Source organism: Talpa occidentalis, unplaced genomic scaffold (genome assembly GCF_014898055.3).
Source record: "Talpa occidentalis isolate TD23 unplaced genomic scaffold, MPIMG_talOcc4v2.1 talOcc4.12, whole genome shotgun sequence".
Classification (NCBI taxonomy): Eukaryota; Metazoa; Chordata; class Mammalia; order Eulipotyphla; family Talpidae; genus Talpa; species Talpa occidentalis.
This window is the reverse complement of record NW_023601212.1, coordinates 39,103,501-39,118,506: the sequence shown is the minus strand read 5'-3', so window position 1 is coordinate 39,118,506 and position 15,006 is coordinate 39,103,501. Positions and strand designations below refer to the sequence as shown.

The 15,006-nt window shown below is 49.1% G+C and overlaps 1 protein-coding gene across 14 annotated transcripts in view; it reads right to left on the bottom strand.

The window, feature by feature from the left end:
• DNM2 (dynamin 2) overlaps window positions 1-15,006 on the bottom strand; it is an 88,081-nt gene that overhangs the window by 72,266 nt on the left and 809 nt on the right. The window lies entirely within an intron of this gene.

The window sequence follows — 15,006 nt, the reverse complement described above, 5'->3', positions numbered from 1 at the left end:
CAGAGTTCAATCCTTGGCCAGGAAGCTAACCCACAAGGCTCAGCAGCTCCCGTCTGTCTCCCCCACTACTCCCCTCCGCAGTGCATTTCAATCTGCCTGTTCTGTTCCCACTCTGTCTCTGATGAATCCTCCCCCGCCCCTGCACCTCTGACCTACACCCCATTTCTAATATGAATAAAATAAACAAATCTTTAAAAAACAAACAAACTGGGTCTCCCTGGTGGTGCAAGGGTTAAGACGCAACCTATGAAGAAATCTGCAGCCACTGCGGCATGAGTTCGATTCCTGGCCAGCCAGGGAGCAACCCACATGGCACAACAGACCACTCCTGACTCACCCGCTGCTCCCCCTCAGCAGTGTACTTTGGTCAGTCTGCCTGTTCTGTTCCCCACCCTGTCTCAGGTGAATCCTCTCACCCACCACACCTCTGGCCTGTACCCCAGCTCTTGTATGCATAAACAAATAAATCTTTAAAAAAAAAAAACTAAAAAGAAAGCTTACTCTATCCTGATACACAAAGATCAGTTTTGCAGAAATCAACAAGTTGATTCTAAAATTTATAATGTAAAGGCAAAGGAACTCGATTAGCAAAAGCAATTTTGAAAAAGGAAGAGGGCCTCCCTGGTGGCACAGCGGTTGAGCGCTGGGTTGCGAAGCTGCCCGCAGCCTCTGCAGCACCGGTTCAATCCCCGGCCACCGGAGGAGGGTCCCACATGGCGCACAGACCTCTCCTGCCCCCTGCTGCTCCCCTCAGCAGTGTACCTCGGTCCTTCTGCCTGCTGTGCTCCCCGCTCTGGTTCTGGTGAATTTTCTCACCCTCCCGCGCTTCTGACTGTACCCAGTGCTTGTATAAATAAATAAATAAATCTTTAATAAATAAATAAAGAAGAAAAAGGAAGAGAGGACTCACCTAGCCTCATTTCTAGACTTTTTAGCTAAAGGACAGACCCACACATCAATGTTACTGAACAGAACCACAAAAGAATCCAATGAAGACACGGCCAAATGGTTTCTGACAAAGGCAACTCGGGAGAAAGGACAGTGTTTTCAATAAATAAAACTGGAATAACTGGACAGTCACATGTAAAACCAAAGGTCTAAACCTCAATCTATAACTCATGAGTCATACAAAAATTAACTCAGTACAGATCATATTTATAAGCCAGACAGAAATCTGCGGATAAAAGTTTCTATCAACATTACCGAGTCACCAGAACCTAGAGACCATCCACAGTCCTTCGTGGGCGAGTGGTTCAATAGACCACAGCCCAGCCACACCATGAAATACTCTTTAGCAATAAAGAAGATTGTACTACCGCACACATCTTGGATGACTCTCAAATGCATATGCTGAGTGAAACTAGCCAGACTTAAAAGACTGCATGAGTCTGTATGAATTCTAGAAAAAATAAAACCATAGGGTGCTGAGCCCACCAGGAGGTGCCAGAGTAGGGTGGGGAAGGGGTGGCTACAAAAGGGCACAGCTCCTGGTTTTCTGGAGCTGAAGGAAGTGTTGTTCTGTGTGGCGACAGCAGGAGGTTGCCAGCTCTGCCTTTGTCAAGGTGTTTACTATATGTAAATTATACCTGGAGGGGAGCCCCTATGATGGCGCAGGGGTTAAAGTCTCAGAGCTATCAAGCTTTATCGCCAGACACTACATGAGTTCCAATCCCTGGCCAGGGAGGTGACCCACATGGCACAGCAGACCTCTCCTGTCTTACCCACTGCTCCCCTCAGCAGTGTATTTCAGTAGATCCGCCTGTTCTTGTTCCCTTCTCTGTCTCTGGTGAATCCTCCCACCCCATGCACCTCTGGCCTACACCCCAGTTCTTATATGCATAAGTAAATAAATTAATAAATTAATTATACCTGGAGGGGGGGAAAAAACGAGGAGCAAGCTCTCCATGTGCTGATTCCCAAAGATCTCACTACTCAGAACAGGGTGTAAAGCTGTGGGGGAGAGGGTGAATAAACACTTTTGTACTTGCTTTCATTTGCACTGATCAACGAGGGGGTCACACAAGAGACTAGGAAGGGTGGTTTAACATGGGGGTACCAGCTAGAGGGAGCAGGCAGACCAGAGGCAGGGCTTGTCTCTACCCTTTATGCTAGTTTTCAATGTACTGCCATGTCAAACGTATTACCTAAAACAACTATAGTAAAAAACACTCTGGATGCTCCTAAAAGTTAGTCTATGAAAAGGAGAAAAGTTAACTCTGCAGTGGGGAAGCCTGGCAGGCACCACCTAAACCAAGAGCTCAAGGCCAATCACCATCAGTGTGATAGGCCTTGTTGATATCATGGACCCCTGATGAGATGGAAAGAGAGAAGGCCACCTCACTTCCATGATCGTCCCCAAACCAAAGTCTAATCATGAAAAAATTCCAGACAAGCCCAAATTGAAGGATATTCTAGAAATAACCAACATCAGGAAAAAACGATGCCCTGTTACACACCACTGGGGATGAAGGAGATGGGATGACTAAATGCAAAGTAGAATCCAAGATGGGGGCCTGGGCCAGAAATAGGAAATAATAGGATAAATTTGGGAAATCTGAATAAAGTCTGGCTTTTGTTGATGATGATGCTGATAATAATAATAATAATAATAATAATAATAATAATAGAATTAATTTCTTAGCTGTGAGAGATGGGCCATGGCATGGGAGATGATTAACACTAACGGGAGGGTTCATGGAAGCTCTTGGTACTATCCATGCAACTTCTCTGTGAATTTAAAGCTTATTTCTAAAGGTGAACTAAAAGTTCAATTACAACAAAACAAAGGCAAAATCCCTCAAGAGCAAAATAGCAGGAACTGGCAAGTGGTGTCACATTCTGGCAAGACTTCAGACTAACAAAATGGACACGACACTGGGGGCACGGGGACATTCACGAAGAAGTAAATATAAAAGACATATCTGGCAAAAGCCACAAAGAGAGGTGGTTCCCAAAGGGCAACAGAAACCTGTCTTACTCTGTGCTCATTCTAAAGGAGTTGTTTTGCTTTTTTTTAAACCATGAATAAACAGTCAAATAATTCTTGTAATTGCAAAGAAGTTGAAAAAAAAATCAAAACAAGTGTGTAACATTCTACCTAGTACTGGGAATGCCTCCTAGGTGCGGCCTTCTACCCCAGAAAGTGGTCTGCTCTGAGCTCTCCAGTGACCTGTGCCAGACAGTGTCATCAGGTGATGCCATCACAGGTGCCACGGAAGCAGAGCAGTTTCTACCCAGATGAGAACTCACTGTTGCAAGACAAGACATGCCAACCCAAACCACAGGAAGACTGCCTCAAGCTGAGTTGGGTTCATGGCCTCCAGTCACAGGCCCCTGATCTTGATTTATAGCTCCCTGGCACTCCATCACCACACCAGGTGAAAAAGAACAACTTCTGAAGAGCTAAGCCTCAAAGCCATTGGTTCCCCAGTCTCAGGGCCAGCTAGGGATTCCTTGGTGAGGAAAACTATGGCTCATTAGAGGGGCCCTGGCCATCAACATAGACACAGAGGCCCTGTGGCCTGAGACAGAAGGGGCTGTGTCCTCAACCCACCAAGGGGGTTTCCTCCTAGGCTGGATTGGCTGTGCCAGGGTGTATCACCAGGCAGTGGGTATAACCCCAGCTGGGACTGTTCCTGCCTGCTCCACTTGCCTGCCAGCCTGCCAGCCACAAAAGAATCTTATCACTGGGAAAATGTGTCATGGGGCAGAGTCTAGAGGGCGCCTCCTTGTCTGGGCGTGGGGGTATCCCTGGGGCTCTGAACAGCTCTGCTGGTCACTTGTCCACAGCCTCACAGGTTGACAATCAAAGCAAGTTCAAGTTTGGCCAAAGTCTCCTGTTACAAACAGCAGTGCTTCTCTGAGCTATGGTACATGACAGGAATCATTCCCCCAGGAGGAGGGGTTCAGTGGTCTGGGGAGGGGTGTGGTACGGGGAGCTGGGCTGTCAGAGCTGAGGAGGGAAGACCCCTGGCGGCTTCCTTCTGCTGGTTCTGCTCTGGTCCAAGGAGGAACCTGACCAGCCATGGGGGAAGGGAAACTGCCTTCAAAGTTGGGCCCCTGTTATGAGTTTGCTGGGCTCCTAGGCAGGAAGCAAGAATAGAGGGGCACCCCACTAGTAGCTGTGCAGGGCCACAATCACCACAGCCCAGAGAGTCCATCTCACAGTCAGGAAAGCCAGACTAGAAAGACACCCACATCCGGCCAGCCTCAGAGTCTTAGACCATTATTATTCTTTGTTTCAATGGAGCAATAGCAGCCCTCCCTGTCAAGATACGCTTGCTTCTGCCCACCCCCACCCCAGTATCCCCTAAACCCCTTTCCATGTCACCCCCTTGATTCACAGTCCCACACCCCCCAGGGTGGTCTTCCAGAGTCTGAAAGTCTATGCAGTGAAATCAGTCCAATTTTACTTTCTAGGTACAGCCGCTCAACAAGTATGTGTACTTCTCCTGTGTTCCAGGACAGCGAGGAACACATGGACAAAAATCCCTGCCCCGACAACCTGCCATTCTCGGGGGGTAGGAGGGAGATGAAAACAAACAATGCAAAATAATTTAAGGTGCCAGTAATGCAAAACACATCAAGGCAGGCCATCTCAGAGCACAAGGGGCCCTGTGTGAGTCAAGGCAGGTCAGGGTCAGCCTCTCAGAGAGGTGAGGTGAGGTGTGAACACAGATCTGATGAAGATCTGTGAAGGAGGTGAAGAAGTATGGCCAAAGAGAGATAAAGGCAGAGGAAGAAAAAGACCCAGATGGCAGTGTGCCTGGGGGTTTTCTGTGGCCATGTAATTAGAGGGATGAGCAAAGGGAAAAGTGCGGAGAAGTGAGGGCAGGAGGTGACCAGGGCCATGAAGATCTGGGCTTTTATACCAGGTAGATGGGAGCTATGAAGGGTTGTGGGCACAGGAGGGACCCCGGGGATGCTGCAAGGAGTGAAGGCAGAGGTGATGGCACTGGTCCAGGTTTGGTGGCTGTACAGGCGATAAGGAGGGGTGAGGACATGGTGAGGACATACTGATGTGGGATGTGGAGGCATCAGAGAGGACCACTTCCAAACCCACTCATTCAAGCCCAGTGAAGTGTGGTGGGGAGGTTAAGGGCAGCACATTCCGTGCCCTTCCATGTCCTTCCTTCCTACATTCTATGAGGCCCTCCCAACTGTACATGCAAATCCTATGACTGGATGATCAGAAACAGCCTCAACATCTATCACCTGGTAGATGATAGGCTGATATATAACAAGGTTGAGAAGAGAAAAAAACAAAGGTGTCTTTGTGCTATGGAGTACTACGTGGCCTGAAAAGGAAAAGAGTGAGTACTATTGCTAACAGGACATGAGCCATGAGCTGGGATCACAGCTGGGAGAGCTATGTACAAGGGTACAATGAGTGCAGTAGTCACCTGCCTGCTTCTCACCAGTTCCTGCCCAGTCCTTATTGCCTCAATAGGAAGATCCACCACCTTCTCCAAGAGGCCTCCCCTGACCACCACTTTCACCCTGAGGCTCCTAGTCAGGGTCACCATCTTTCACATGCCTCTGCCCACTTCTCATGGGGATGTGGCTTTGCCTACTTCTCATATGGATGTGTGGACAAGGACCCTAAGGCCTCACTCATGGCAAAATGCCCATTTCAACCCACTCTCTGCCACTTGCTATGGTGGCATCATTCTCCATCAGAGAAAATACAACCTGAGTGAACAAGTAGTACAGGGTTGAGTGGGCCTGTACTTCCTGAGTGGGGAAGTACAGGGACTCAGTGGGCCCAGCTGCCTGCCCCACCCCCATCCTTCAGCTGCCTCACCTGGAAAATGGGGCCAGCCCAAGATGACATTCAGACAGCACTCAGTGCCTGGTCACACAAGGGCATCAAAGACGTGGAAATCCACATAGTGCACGAGGACCAGAGTCACACCCAATCGCCACTGAGGGCAAATGGCAGCTGAGATGACACCAGACACCCCGATGGATACAAGTGTTACAGGGCAACCCCAATGTGAAATGGGTTCGCGTAACTGTGGGTCTTAACCTGCGTGCTTGCAAGGGACTTATGAGACTCAACCACAGGCACACACAAAAAGGGTAATAAAGGATTTATTTACAAAAAGGGGAAATGAAGACATGAATAACTCAGGGAGAGAGAGAGATAATAAATTGGTGAAAGTGTCCTACCAGTTCCACTGATCTGGAACCCCAATGGCACATCTGGTTAGACGCCAAACCTGGCAGCCTAACTCCATCCCCAGTCCCCGGCAATCCTCCCTTCAGTGGTGATGACATTATGGCATTTGTAGTCCTTGGTGTCTTGGATCGCTTTGGTCTGGAGTGGGGGTGGGGTCCGTAAAGCCTATTTGTGGAGTTTGTTTACAACATCCTATCCACCCAACACAAGGCCCCCATCAACACCTGTTCTAACACCTTCTAGAAACTTTTGAGGCACACACAGTACAAGACAATTAGAAACCAGATCCTGTGAAGCCAGGCCTGGAGAAAAGGAAAGTTAAAAAATGTGATGAGGGCATCCCTGGTGGTGCAAGGGGTTAAGACACAACCTATGTAGCTATTTGCAGCCACTGCAGCACAAGTTCCATCCCCGGCCAGGGAGCTACCCACATGGCGCAGCCGACCTCTCCTGACTTACCCACTGCTCCCCTTAGCAATGCACTTCAGTCAATCTGCCTGTTCTGTTCCCCGCTCTGTCTCTGGTGAATCCTCTCATCCCCCACACCTCTGGCCTGTACCCCAGTTCTTGTATGAATAAACAAATCTTAAAAAAAAAAATGTGATGAAGCCTGGAAGAGAGTGCTAATCCAAATTTCAGCCAGTTGGCTAAGGAGCGGGGAGGCCTCCCACAAAGGCCGAGGGTTCTGGGTTCCAGTCAGGCCACTTAAAACCCCAGCATTCTTGTGCAAGCCTTAATTTCCTCATTGGTAATGGTGATCAAGCATGATCTTAAAGCGGGTGAGGAATCTGTGCCAAGATCCCAGAGGGGATGATGGTGACCAGAGGTGTGGGGGGGTGAGAGGATTCACCAGAGACAGAGCGGGGAGCAGAACAGGCAGACGGACTGAAGACACTGCTGAGGAGAGCAGCGGGCGAGGCAGGAGAGGTCTGCTGTGCCATGTGGGTTTCTCCCTGGCTGGTGGGAAATCAAACAGCGCTACAGAGCCTGCGGGCAGCTTCCGCAGGGCAGCGCTCAACCCGCGTGACACAGGGGTGGCCCAAATAAATAAATCTTTAAAAAAAAAAAAAAAGTCAAATGGTTACAAAACAAGTTGTAAATGGTAAGAATAGTAAAGCCGGTTCTGAAAGGCAGACATACCAAAAAAGAGCCAACCTATTACCAGCGCTGTACTGGTATGTGTTACCAGTGTGCATATGTACGTAAGCACACGGGGTCCTGGCAGGATGTACCCCAAACTGGTGAAGCTGAGAGGAAGGGACAGGGTAACTGGTGTGCTCCTCACCCATTATGGTTTCCCTTTTTACAAACACACGATCTCCAGAGTTCTGCGGGTGTAACTGCAATTTAGGAAGAGCTGGCACCTGATAGCAGTTTCCTGACCCTTACATGCCTGCGGGGTCTCACCTCTGCCTCCATTTTCTTCCAATATCTGCAGCTTGTACCCCGCCGGCCAGAGTATGTAGGGGTCCCCAGTTCCTGCCCTTTTCTCTGCCTGGATGTTCTTCTTTGGGATCTTTTGGAGGTGGTTACCTTGCAAGTTGGGGCACCTGTACCAACTCCCCAATCTGAAACAGTGCCCTCCAAGCAACTCTTTCACTCCCCCCACCACTTTTCATTGCACTTCTCCACCTTATTTAACTGTTCACCTGATTTCTGTCCATGTCATCCCCATTGGATCCCTAACCCTGCACACAGTAAGTGCTACTTAAGGACTGCAATTAGACATACAGCTAACAACTTCAAAGGATCTCAAAGGCCATCCCACTATTCACCCACTCCTGAGAGCTATGACTACACTTTCCCAACCCCACTGGACCAGGAGCCTGGTTTTGGAGATGTCTAGCCAGTGCACACCTTCAGCCCCCACCCTCAGTTTCCCCACCAGTAAAGGAGGGATGCTACAAGCAACACCTGCCTCCCTCACCCAGGGCTGCTGGGACCACATGGTTAGATTTTAGACTTAAGTCCGCAGGGCTCAGCTCAAGGTGATTTACCACAAACATCAGCTCTTAACCCTCCAACAGCAGATGAGACTGAAAGGACCACCCGGTTCCCAGGTCAAGCTGAGTGTGACTCTAAAGGGAAAAAAACCCAGGTCTCAGCAGGGACCAGTACTAACAGGAAACCAAATGCCCCCAGAAGCAAGAGTCTTTTCTCTGCAGTGCTATCCTGCTTTGGAGGCAAGGCAATTTTTCCCTTTTATTCTGATCGTAGCTAATGCCCTATAAATATCTCATTATTGGCTTGTATTTTTCCAAAGCTTTAACACAATAAGGGCCTAATTACCGCATGCGTTTGGCAACCCCAGTAAATTAAGGGTTAGCTGGTGTTCCCATTTTCCCCTGCAGTTGAGAGGCCTCTAATTTCAGCATTTTCATTCAAATTGGTCAAAAACTTGGCAGATGTGGGCTCTGAGCCAAATGCAGACTTGTGGAGAGACACAGGGTTCCATTCCACTCCTTCCTCTCAGGAGGAAGGAGCCTTCCTCTAAAAATTCTAAATCTATCAGTGTCCATGGGGCCATCTTCTGCCGTCACCTAGAAACAACTCAGCGTGTTACCAGGGAATTGCAATCCGTGGACCTAGTGAAGGTCATTATCATTGAACAAATCTGAGAAGAAAAAAAAAAGCAACCCAGAACTGACTTTGGAGAAACCTGACCTCCTGATTATAAACATGATTCCCAAACAAGCAAAAACAAGGCAAGAATCACATGGAAGAAGACCCCACCTGAGGGCCAGGGGCACACATCTTTCTGGGATCTTATTACAGATACAACGGTTTTATATAAAATGGGGCCTCACCTTCCATTTGGCTTGGGGCCTAACAGATCTGACAACAGTTTCTGGATGGCTGAATCCTCGTCTAGATCTTTCCGAGTAGCTGTTTCGGGGTCAGTTGTCTGGACACATGAAAATGAACCAGAAACAAGCTCCCACTAGCACTTGAAGACCTGGTTCCACAGTAGCCGCAGAATTAAAGCACCGGCAACTCTCAATTAGTATTTATGCTAAAATGAAGTGTTACTTATATTTACAAAGTAATCACAAATTTATTTTCTTAAAAGAAGAAGGAGTTAGCAACTGGTGACCAGAGCTCTGACCCAGAGCTACTGCAAAACTCAGACCAGCCTAATGTTTCAGGGAATTAGCTCATTTGATCCCCACAGACCTGTCTGGATGGAAGGAACACTAAGAACCCCATTTTCAAGATGAAAAAACTGAGCCCAGAGAAGTGAAGTCATTTTGCCGATGTGCAGCAGCACCCCTAGACCATTCCTGTATGGCTGGCTGGAGTACTCTCAACCACACAGGCAAAGCTCTTCGGTTTTGTCCAAAAGGAAGGATAGTGGAAAGAGTAAGTCATTTCCAAGTGGCTCCAAACACCTGTTTGGGGACAAACCAACCCAAAGAACATACCACATGTCCCTCAGTCTGACAGGCACACAAGCCAAAGGTCATTCAATGTGCCCACTGTGTGCCAGGTAGTGGGTGTGTGACACAGTCATGTATCCCTGGAAGGACACACCCCCAAAACCAAATGGAAATGCAGCTGGGGACAGCAGAGTTGTCCTGCCCTGCCTCCCATGGCTGCTTCTGGATCCACATGTACTGGGGGGCTGCTCAATGAGATAAATGAGGTGAAGGTGAGAGCCAGCAGTCAGGCTCAGAAAAATAGTGATGGGGCCTCCCTGGTGGCACAAGGTATTGTCTCTGCACTATGAAGCTACTGGCAGCCACTGCAGCAAGAGTTCGATTCCCAGGCAGGGATCTACCCACATGATGCGGCAGACCTCTCCTGTCTTGCCCACTGCTCCCTTCAGCAGTGTATTTCAGTAGATCCGCCTATTCTACTCCCACTCTGTCTCTGGGGAATCCTCTCACCACCCACCTCCGTACCTCTGGCCTGCACCCAGTTCTTGTATGCAGAAATAAATACATCCTTAATTTAAAAAAAAAAATAGTGACAGAACCACCAGCAGCCTTCTCTTGGTTCAGAGCCTTACCTGGCCCCCAAGGCTAGCTGGAGATGCACCCCACCCCACCTGATAGCTCCTGAACCTCATCTCCCCCCATCCACCCCTACCCCCCACTATCCTGGTCCAGGCACACTTCTACCTCAGGGCCTTTGCACTGGCTCTTCCCATAGCCTGGAATGTTCGTCCAACAGATCTGCACCTCATAGAATTAAAATCTCTACTCTCATTGTCACCTCCCCTAGGAGGCCTTCCCTAAGCACCCTATGTACTTACTTGTCAATATTTATTCATATACTATAACAAAGGATTTGGGGTTTTTCTCCTTACATTGGTGTTCATTTCTGGACAGCATTTGTTTTCTGCCCTCATGTATCGTCTCTGTAGTTCTCCCATCAAGGCACCTGTAAGCACCCTATTTAAAACCACCCTCCTGGGCCTCCCCGGTGGCGCAGCGGTTGAGCGCTGGGTTGTGAAGCTGCCCGCGACCTTGGCAGTGCCAGTTCGATCCCCGACTGCTCCCCGGCCACCGGAGGAGGGTCCCACATGCGCGCAGACCTCTCCTGCTGCCCGCTGCTTCCCTCAGCAATGTACTTCGGTCCTTCTGTCTGCTCTGCTCCCCGCTCTGGCTCTGGTGAATTCTCTCACCCTCCCGCAATTCTGACAGTACCCAGTGCTTGTATGTATGTGTGTATGTGTGTATGTATGTATGTATGTATAAATAAATAAATCTTAAAAAAAAATAAAATAAAATAAAACCACCCTCCTGGGGCCTCGCTGGTGGCACAAGGGGTTAAGACGCAACCTATGAAGCTATCTGCAGCCATGGCAGCACGAGTTCGATCCCTGGCCAAGGAGCAACCCACATGGTACAGCAGACCTCTCCTGACTCACCCACTGCTCCCCTCAGCATTGTATTTCCTTCAATCTGCCTGTTCTGTTCCCCGCTCTGTCTCTGGTGAATCCTCTCACCCCCTGCACCTCTGGCCTGTACCCCAGTTCTTGTATGCATAAATAAAAATAAAACCACCCTCCCACACCACTGCACTCTCTCCTTAACCCAGCTCTTTACCCATAAGAATTATCAACCTCCAAAAGTATTTCTTTCTTATCTACCCCCACCCTCCACTCCCTGGGAGGGCCAGTTCCTCTGGGGCAGGGGTTTGGTTTCTTGCTCAGGTCTGTGTCTGTGTACCTGTGCCCCGGACCCCGGCCACACACACAGTGAACATGCTCAGAAAATATTTTCAGGGCCTCCCTAGTGGCGCAGAGGTTAAAGACAGCGCTATCAAGTTATCGCCAGCCACTGTAGCACGAGTTCGATCCCTGGCAGGCCAGGGAGCAACCCACATGGCGCAGCAGACCTCTCCTGCCTCACCCACTGCTACCCTCAGCAGTGTACTTCAGTAGACCCACCTGTTCTGCTCCCCACTCTCTCTGGTGAATCCTGTCACCCTCAGCACTTCTGGCTTACACCCCAGTTCTTGTATGCATAAATAAATCTTTAAAAAAAATTTTTTTTCATAGAACAAATGAAAAACTCATTGAGTATTAGCCTTTTTGGTGCTAGTCATTCCTCCAAGAATCTAAATGGGTTCATTTAATCCTTACTCATCCCTCAAGGAGGGACATCAGTCACTTATCTTCTCTAAGAGATGAAACACACCCAACAAGGCTGCCTGAAAGAGGCCTAAGAGTAGATACAGTTAACAGGCCTGTTTCCTAGTTGGAGAACTGAGGACCAGGGAGGAAAGGCTCAAAGAATCAAGTCTGGGCCTTGGGGACTCCAAACTGGAGGCCTCAACCTCAGCTTCCTTCCGCTTTCTCCCAAAGAACAACTTTCCAAGTCCCTCCCTCTTGCCAGATAAATGACAAGGTCATCAGAGCCACATGATTCCCTCTCCTTAGGGCCAAAGGTCTGTCTGCTGATGCAGACAAGCAGGGGGGTCTTCAACTCAATAGTTTCTGGGGCAGGAGGGTTCAGACAAATGTGAACTGGGCCTGGGAGAGCTCTAGGGAGAAGAGGGGATTGTGGCAGCTGAAGTGGCCATGCTTAGTCTGATGGGATATAGATTGCTGCTTGAGATCCAAACAGTTGGTGCCAAATAAAACACGGGTCCAAGGAGGTCAGAATGTAGTGATTATAACAACAATGGCCATGGCTACAGGGTCCACACGCTTGACACACATTAACTCACTCAGACCCCTTAGAGGATCTAGTCATCACCCCCATTTTACAGAAAGGAACCTAAGTCTATTCAGCTAAAGTTATGAGTCCAAACATGATGGAGCCAGGCCTTGGGCCTAGAGCTGGGCAAAACATCACTAAACTCTAAAGATCTTTGAGTATTTATTTGCTGGCACTGCAGAAATCTGGATATCGATGTAATTATCAAATGTTGGCAGTTTATTAAAAAAAAGTCGTGTTTATGGGCCTCCCCGGTGGCGCAGCGGTTGAGCGCTGGGTTGCAAAGCTGCCGGCAGACTCTGCAGCGCTGGTTCGATCCCCGGCTGCTCCCCGGCCACCGGAGGAGGGTCCCACATGGCGCGCAGAACTCTCCTGCCGCCCGCTGCTCCCCTCAGCAGTGTACTTCGGTCCTTCTGCCTGCTCTGCTCCCCGCTCTGGCTCTGGTGAATTCTCTCACCCTCCCGCGCTTCTGACTGTACCCAGTGCTTGTATGTATAAATAAATAAATAAATCTTTAAAAAAAAAATTAAAAAAAAAAAGTCGTGTTTTTTTTTCTTCTTCCAATGTCAAACAATTGAAACAAAAGACACAGCAAGCAGCTCTTGGTTCCCTGTGGCCCCTGATCTGCAATTCCTGATACAGGACTGAGCTAACTGGGCCATTCCTACCCGAGCCGGAGTCTTAGAAAATCCATGAGGAAGAGGCAATGAAAGAGAGAAGCCTGAGGTGACCCTGGGCACAAGTCCTTGACGTGCTCTCGTTTGTTCCTTAAGAGCAGCTGGATGTCCATTGTACATGGACATGCTGCTTTTTGGCCAAATTCATGAAAAGTTGTGAGATTCAAGGTGTGGCCCGCCTGCCATCCCCTTAGCGCAGCAAAGAGGCCTTGCCCACATTCCAGAAATAAAAAGAAGTTAACTCTATTTGAGCATCCCATAACGGAAGGAAGGCCTTTATATATCTTTGGTTCTCTGGCCCTGAATTAAAGTTTTTAAGGACCCAAGTCTGCACTGAAGGCTTCTGGGAGAAGATTGCCACTGGAGTCATAGCTGTAGGTCACATATTCCAGGATAGGCAGGAGAGAAAGCAAGGAACAGAGAGACTGAGGAAAGGTCGGGAGGTGAGACTTGGGGGTCCCCAACCCAGAGCCCCAATTCTTCACTGAATGGCCTTGGACAAGACTGCTCAACTGAGCCTCAGTTTCCTGCTCTATGAAATGTGGGTTGTAACAGTGCTACCTTTGTACACTTAAATGGAGTCCTGCATGTGACTTGAGAGCATTTAATTTTGATTAGCTTTCACTGTAGTTCTGAGAAGAACCAGCCTCATGAATAACAGTCCCTCACCACAGACCTACTCTGTGCTAAGTCAGCATTTTCAACACACTGTGCCCTTGCGGCAGTCTTCCTAAGGCTTTATCACCCCATTTTCAGGAAAGACACAAAGGCTCAGAGAAGTCAAATCACCAACACAAGGTCACAGAGCTTTGCTGAAACCCATCAGAAGCCTGGGTAGGCAGGAAAATGGCCACACAGAGGGGCCCACACCCCAGCCCAAGGTTCAGGCCAGGGACCTGGCTGACCCCAAGTCCACACCTTTCCGCCACATTGGACAGAAGGCAACTTGCCAGAGACAAAACAGCAAACAAGGAAATTCATGCTGCTATGATCAAAACCCCAGACTTCTGGGAAGGCAGGGGTGGAGCTGGGTGCTCAGTTGGGCCCCACCAAGCAGCTAGCTGGTGGTGCTGGGCAAACAGCAAAACCTTTCTGAGTCTCCCCGCTGAACTCTAAGGTGGGGATAACAGAACCTCCACCTCACTCACTCATCGTGGGATTCCAGATGATGAACCAAGAACTCAGACCAGAGCCTGCTACATCAACATTACCCCATGGCACTGGTTAACAACATGATAGTTGTAGTTGTAGCTAGTCACAAACAGAATACTTCCCAGAATGGAGAAGGGAGGCAGAAGAACACAAGCAAAGGGAGAGGGGAGAACTAAGCATCTTCTATGGCCACAGCACCCATTCTTATCCCTTTGCTTCCTGAATCCTGGAAACAGCCCAGAGTGAAGCCCACTGGACAGATGGGGAAACTGAAGCTTCTCAGGGTTACCCAGGAAAACCTGTAACCCATTTCTTGCCACTGAGGCCTGACCAGACAAGAAGTCCCTTCCCAGACTCCAAGGAGGGACCCCAATTTGCAGGCTTTAGCATGGGAGCCCCTGTGTTCTAGGCTCTTGGAGAGAATCCTGGAGAAAGTTCCCCTACGTCCAACTGATCCAACAGGAGTGAGGAGCTCCCAACAGATCCTCCAGCCCTCTTCTCTCCAAGTCCTCTAGCCCCCATTGAAATGGGGCTAAACAGTTAGGGGCTGCGAAGGCACTCTTAGGCAGACTAAGTGGAGGACAAATATCTGGACAAACAGACATAAGGATGCACTTGGAAGAGCGTACCCCTCAAACTCCCCCCCCCCCAATTGCCAGGGACCAAGCTGAAAAGTCAGCGGAAGAAAGCCAGACAACAGGGTCCACTTGGGTCCAGCCAATCAGTCAGACAGCAGAGGTCAGATGAGGCAACTCAAGAGAAGGATGGCTAAGTGTTAAGTGAAAGGGGCACGGATGGGCGGCCAGACAGCACTGGTCACACTGAACAG